Below are 7091 nucleotides of genomic sequence, written 5' to 3' on the forward strand. Positions count from 1 at the left end.
GATGTGTGGTCTTGAGCAAAATAACCTTGTTAAGTCCTAGGCTCCCTATGAGTAGAAAGAAAATAACATTAACTTCATAGTGTTTTTGTGAAGATTAAAGAAAATATTTACAGGTAACACTCATGTTTTTGGCATATGGTAGGTGAACAACACATGATAGCTATTCTTATGATAAATATATATCTCCAGTTATTAATAATAAAATATGTCAATGAGGATTCTATTTCAGATTTCATGTAGTAATGGGAAATCTTATAAACCCATCAAAATAAAAATAAATGAATGGATGACTGCTGGAAATTCTAAGGAAGAAAGATACATAAAACTCTAGAGACAAATATTAAGTAGCAAGGTTTAGGTAGACGTGTACTGTGCCTCGGCTGATGTCACAGCTCGTGATTAGCCACTTTCCGCACTGTGCCTTCGCTTTCCATTGCTCCAGCCTCCTCCAGAAGCAAATGGGATGGAGGTTTTCCAGACAAAGGTTATGAGGATGAAACACCTGCTTTCCACTTTTTCTTCTTCTAGGACTGTACGCTTTTCTTATTTGGCATATAAAGTAAGCTTAAGCCTAGTTTCTTCTAGAGCTAAGTTCCTGTCTTAACATTCTCTGTCCAACTTTCCTGCCCCTGTTCCTACAGTCTTTGCTGGCCTCCTCTCCCAAACATTCTTGTTTAATGAAAAGTCCTCGCTCTTTCTCGAAACCAACCCCCTTGGAGGCACTTTCAGTCCACCTCACAGCTCTCCTTAAGAATGATAAAATACGTACTTACCTGGCAGGGGATATACCATGATCACGAAGGTGCTTTTCCCAGGGCGAGGCTTATCTGTTGCACTCTGGATGTGCTGACCCCTGCGATTTCCCCAAACGTGGGAAACTTGACTGCATACTCGGTGGTAGCGGGGGACTGCGTTCGTGCTCTCCCCTAGGGAAAAAAATTATAAAATACATATTGGGTGGTGAAGGTGGGGAGGTGAGCAGGAGTTGGGAGGAAGGGGTCAGTGTAAAACAGGAGTACACCTGTAATACTTTCAGCAATAAAATAAATTTAAAAAATACACATTGGGATGTTAAAAGCAGTTACTTTCTGGCCCTAAGGACTCTTCATTGTTTAGGTTTAAACGGATCAAATTCACTGGCCTAGACTATCCTTAAAAAGTCATAATTCGGCCCTGGCCTGTTTGGCTCAGTGGTAGAGCATTGGCCTGTGGAGCAATGAGTTGCAGGTTCAATTCTGGCCAAGGGCATGTACCTCAGTTGCGGTTAGTCCCAGGCCCTGGTCAGGGTCGTGTGGGAGGCAACCAGTCGATGTGTCCCTCTCAGGTCGATGTTTCTCTCTCTATCTCCCTTTCTCTTTCTCTCTCTCTCTCTCCCTCCCACTCTATCTGAAGATAAATAGAAAAATATCCTTGGGTGAAGATTTTTAAAAAAGTCATAATTTGTCTTTTCTTTTAAATAGGTTTTATTGATTTTTTTAGAGAGAGAGGAATGGAGCAGGGGAGAGAGAGAGAGAAACATCAGTGAGAGGAATATCAATCAAATAACCATCCATTGGCTGCCTCCTGCCCCCCCCTCCCCTATTGGGGATAGAGCCGAAAACCCTGGCATGTGCCCTAACTGGGAATGGAGCCAGAGACCTCTTGGTGCATGGGATGATGCTCAACCCATTGAGCCACACCAACTGAGCCAGCCTTCCTTCCTTCCTTCCTTCCTTCCTTCCTTCCTTCCTTCCTTCCTTCCTTCCTTCCTTCCTTCCTTCCTTCCTTCCCCTTCCTTTTTAAAGTTTTTACAGATTTATAGATATTTAGAGAGAGAGCAAGGGAGAGGGAGAGAGAGACAGAAACATCATTGAGAGAGAAACATTGATTGACTGCCTCCTGCATGCCCCACACTGGGAATAGAGCCCACAACCTAGGCATGTGCCCTGACTAGAAATCGAACCAGCGACCTCTAGGTTCATAGGTTGACGCTCACTGAGTCATGCCCGCCGGGCTTTTTTTTTTTTCTTTTTTAATGGAACACTTCACAGATTTGCATCTCATCTTTACATAGGGACAAGGCTTATCTTGTTTGTTTCATTTCCATTTTAGTATATATGCTACTGAAGCAAGGACTCTTTGGTTTGTTTTTTCAGAAGGGGGATCTCTTGCTATGTCTGTGGTCTATTTGCAATAGTTTAAATTCTTTTTACTTTAGCCAGGTACATATTTCCCCCCTCTGTTGTTTTCTCTCTTTTTTATCCTTGAAAACATCTGCAAAGCAGTCCAAAAAGTAAAAAACAAAAACAAAAAACAAACAAAAAAATCCCTACACATGAATTAAAGCTGCTTTTGTTGTGGGGTGAGTGGACCTGGATCTCTGATTATCTTCACGGCCCCTTCAGCACCTCTGAGAAACCTCAGGGGAACCTCTGACCTGGGGAACACCTTGAGGACCCTTGGGTTAGAGAAATGAGTCATTAATTGGAATTCTGAAGCTTCGGTTTCAGCTTCATTTCTAACATCGGATGTGCATGTGTCATGACAGGGTTGCTTGTCTCGTCTGTAAAACAAGGGTTTAGAACAGTGGTTCTCAATTTTAGCTGCGTATTAGAATCACCGGGGTGGGGTGGGGGGGCTTTAAAAAATCCTGATGCTTAGGCTTCACTCTATACCAATTAAAGTAGAATCTCTGGGGTGTGACCCAGGCAACAGCATTTCTTAAAGCTCCCCAGGTGATTCCGATGTACATTCAATTTCAGAACCTCCAAAGAATTAATAATGTTCCATAAGTTTCTGGGTCTGTGCAGCTTGTTTTGGCAGATGTAGTTAAAATGTGCATCTTTTATTTATAGTTAGTACTCAGGAGGGGGGTGATGGTGGACAGAAAGATTGGAAGCTAGGAAAAAAAGTTTCTTGATTATTTTAATAGCTCAGAGTGGGCAAAACACTTAACTTTGTTATACCCCTAATGGGACTGATTTTAACTTCCTGCAAAATGAGGCTCTCAACTGAGAAATCACATTAAATGCAATGTTATTATTTTTCTACCAATAATGACACCATTTGTTGATATAATCAGCCAAGAATTATACCTGAATATTTTGTTCACAAAATAAACAGATAAGGCAGATTGACTACCAAAATGTAAAATATGGTTAATATCCTTCGGTTGGTTGTGCAGTTTGAAGCAAAATGTTGATAACAATGGCCATCTCTTACACTGAGATGCTGTTTAAAAGTGCCTGTATCAAAAAGACCTAAAAAAAAAAAAGACCACCCGGGGTTACGAATGTATGCTTTTTATTGATTATGAAAAACTATTGATTCAGGAGAGTTTTCAAAGTATGAAGAAAATTTGTAGTTTTGGTAAGCAATTGATCCTAAAAGATAGAATTGAAGTGAAATAGTCAGGCTATATCTCCAAATGTCAAATGAATGTATTGTGATTGGATACATTTCAATGAATACCCCATAGCTTAAAAATGATGGCACCCAGAGCAAAATAATTGATATTAGGTATGTTAGATGTATAACTAGACAGAAATGCCTTTTCATTTTCTTATTACCAGCACCATTTACCTATTTTCTCTCGTGTTTGTGCAACTGATAGGTATTCAGGATTTATGTAATTTAATCTCCCCTTTTAACAAAGTAGTTCTTTTCTGGAAGAACAGTTATCACTTATGGCAGGGCGATATATTCATAATTTTATTACTTTGTAGTTTTTTTGCTGACATAGATTTACAAATGACAGAATTAAAACATAATTTTACACATTTTTCTGGACAGAAAGTTCAGCCAGTGCCTTGTGTTTTTGTGTTCTAGTCCTCCTTATTCCACAGAAAAGTTTGCACCAGACTTTTCATGTCGAAGTCCCCCAAGAGGTTGGGCAAAGCCCCAACATTGAGTTGATGGACCAGGTGAAAGTCCATAGAGACAGTTTTGACAACATGGAGTTGAGCCAGTATCAGCTCTGGCCATGTCTGAATGGACGGTGTTTAGAAAGACAGTGAGTGCTTTTACTAATGGCCACGAGTGACTCCTGGTTGAGAACTTTTCCTATTTTTCTTGGATTTTGTAAGTTCTGATGTCTTGGTACAATATAAAAATTAAGTGTGAGTGAGAAGAATGGAGTAGTTGGAGAGAGAGAGAGAGAGAGAGAGAGAGGTGGGGGTGTGTGAAATGTAGTAGTGAAACAAACAAGCAAAAATTATTGATGTTGGTTTTTTCACCAAACTTGGCCAGCGGAGACTGGAAACTAGATATAATTTGGTTTCAATAAAGACGTATAACATATTCTGTACTTTATGTGTTGTTTGGCATAATTCTTAATTGTCAGATATCTTTGGACATGTATGTACACTTGGTACAAATAAAGCTTACTATTTGGTTATTAGAAAGTTACCTGATTTTAGAGAAAATGTATCTCGAAAACACCTCCATGAAGTCTTCTTAGTTTGCCCAGTGCCATAGTGATCTCTTCCTACTCTGAATTTAAATTACCTGTCTATACCATTTATTTCATGACTCATTAATATGCTGCTTTGTGACAGTTTTCTGTTTGGCTGTCTCATTATCTAACTCACATTTTACTAACATACCTAGATTTAAGCTTCTACTGTGATGGGAATTGCCTAAAAAAAGTGGTTGTGTAAATACTGCTCTAGACTGAGTTGTCTGTAGGCAAGGACTAATGATATGTTTCATACAGGCACATAAGAGCCCTGGCTTGTTGCAGGACTGCGCGAGGAAAAGAACGCAGAGTGAGGGCACAAATGCATATATCCACTTGAGGAGCTGATTTATTCACATCTCATGAAATATTTGTCTGTTACACTCAGAAACGAATTTCTAATCCAGCACAATATGTGTTTTAATAATATATTGAGACAACCAGCCTGAAAAATGTCAATAATAGAGGAAACTGATTAGATCTCACAAATGAAAAAGTCTCTTCTTAATTTTTCAGCAATGTCCCATATATTGTATTTGTTTATTTTTATTATCCCCTTACCAGTACTCACTCAAATTTCTCTCCAGCTCTGCACCTCCCCACCCCCTGAGGTTTTGGATACTGTGTTTTCTCAGACCATGCCACTGTGTTCTAGCTCCTGTGGCTCTGGGAGGTGAGATCCAGAGGTTGTTCTGGTAGAGAAAATGCTAGGAACTTCCTGTAAAGGGTTTCTGTGCCAGTTAAAATTAAGTCTTTGCCACTCTCCTTGTATCTGGGTGAAACCTTGAGGGCTGAAACCAAGAAAATACGGCAGAGTGACACTTGGTGACTTTTTTTAAAATTTTTATTATATTATTTATTTATTTTTGTTAAAGATGTTTCTCCTTTTTCCCCCATTGCCACTCTCCTCCCCCTCCCTCCCCCTGTCCCCACCTTTGTTGTCCATGTCCATTGGTTATGCGTACATGTGTATAAGTTTTGTGGTTTATCTCTTCCCCCCAACGTCCCCTCTTCTGGGGATTGTCAGTCTGTAACCCACTTCCATGTCTCTGGGACTACCCAGTTCCTCAGACTGTTATGTTCATTATATACCACAAATAAGTGAGATCATATGATATTTGTCTTTCTCTGCTTGGCTTGTTTCACTTAGGGTAATACTTTCCAGGTCCCTCCATGTCGTCACAAAGGATAAGAGATCTTTCTTACAGCCATATTCTACTCCATTGTGTATATGTACCACTGCTTTTTTATCTGTTCATTTACTGATGGACACTTGGGCTGTTTCCAGATCTTAGCTATTGTAAATAGTGCTGCTATGAACATGGGGGTACATATATTCTTTCTGATTGGTGTTTCAGGCTTCTTAGGGTATATTCCTAGAAGTGGGATCACTGGGTCAAATGGCAATTCAATTTTTAATTTTTTGAGGTAACACCATAGTGTTTTTCATAGTGTCTGCACTAATATGCATTCCCACCAGCAGTGTACTAGATTCCCCTTTTCTCCATACCTTCACCAACACTTGTTTAATGCTTTGTTGATAGTGGCCATTCTGACAGGTGTGAGGTGATACCTCATTGTTGGTTTAATTTGCATCTCTCTGCTGATTAGTGTTGTTGAGCATTTCTTCATATGTCTCTTGGCCATTTGTATTTCCTGTTCGGAGAGGTGTCTATTTAGTTCCTCTGCCCATTTCTAATTGAGTTCTTTGTCTTCCTTTTGTTGAGTTGTATGAGCCCTCTATATATTTTGGAAATGAACTGCTTATCTGATGTATCATTGGCAGTGATGTTCTCCCATACAGTGGGTTGCCTTTCCATTTTGATGGTTGCATCTTTTGCTGTGCAGAAGCTTTTTAGTTTGATGTAGTCCCCTGTGTTCATTTTTTCCCTCTGTTTTTATTGCCTTAGGTGATGTATCAGTGAAAATTCTGCTGCGTATGACTTCTGAAATTTTGTTGCCTACATTTTCTCCTAGGATTTTTATGAATTCATGAGTCACATTTAAGCCCTTTATCCATTTTGAGTTTATTCTTGTGTATGGTGTAAGTTGATGGTCTAGTTTCATTTTTTTGTATGTAGCTGTCTAATTTTTCAAACACCGTTTATTAAAGAGGCTGTCTTTACTGCACTGTATGCTCTTGCCACCTTTGTCCAATATTAATTGAGCATAATGTTTTGGGTCAATTTCTGGGTTCTCTGTTTTATTCAATTAATTTATGTGCCTGTTCATGTGCCAGTATCAGGCTGTTTTGATTACAGTAGCTTTGTACTATAACCTGATATCTGGTATTGTGATCCTGACTACTTTGTCCTTCTTTTTCAAGATTGCTGTGTCTATTTTGTGCAATTTTGGTTTCATATGAACTTTTGAAGTATTTCTTCTAGTTCTGTGAAATATGTCATTGGTATTTTGATGAGGATTGCATTGAATCTACAGATTGCTTTAGGTAGTATGGACATTTTAATGATGTTAATTCTTCCAATCCATGTACAATGTATGTGCTTCCACTTTTTTATGTCTTCCTCTATTTCTAATTTCGATGTCCTGTAGTTTTCTGCAAATAGGTCCTTTACTTTTTTGGTTAAGTTTATTCCGAGATATCTTAATTTTTTGCTACAGTGGTAAGGGGGATTGTTTTTTAAGTTTCTCTTTC

The 7091-nt window shown here is 39.0% G+C and overlaps 2 non-coding genes across 2 annotated transcripts; one reads left to right on the forward strand and one right to left on the reverse strand.

Annotated features, from left to right (window-relative positions):
• The first annotated feature begins 765 nt into the window (after window positions 1-765).
• LOC118630340 lies at window positions 766-929 on the forward strand. The gene has a single exon (XR_004959583.1). It is a non-coding gene; the product is annotated as a U1 spliceosomal RNA (small nuclear RNA).
• A 1079-nt stretch (window positions 930-2008) lies between these two features.
• LOC118630330 lies at window positions 2009-2111 on the reverse strand. The gene has a single exon (XR_004959574.1). It is a non-coding gene; the product is annotated as a U6 spliceosomal RNA (small nuclear RNA).
• Between the last annotated feature and the right edge of the window lie 4980 nt (window positions 2112-7091).

This window comes from Molossus molossus, unplaced genomic scaffold (genome assembly GCF_014108415.1).
Source record: "Molossus molossus isolate mMolMol1 unplaced genomic scaffold, mMolMol1.p scaffold_m16_p_14, whole genome shotgun sequence".
Lineage (NCBI taxonomy): Eukaryota > Metazoa > Chordata > Mammalia > Chiroptera > Molossidae > Molossus > Molossus molossus.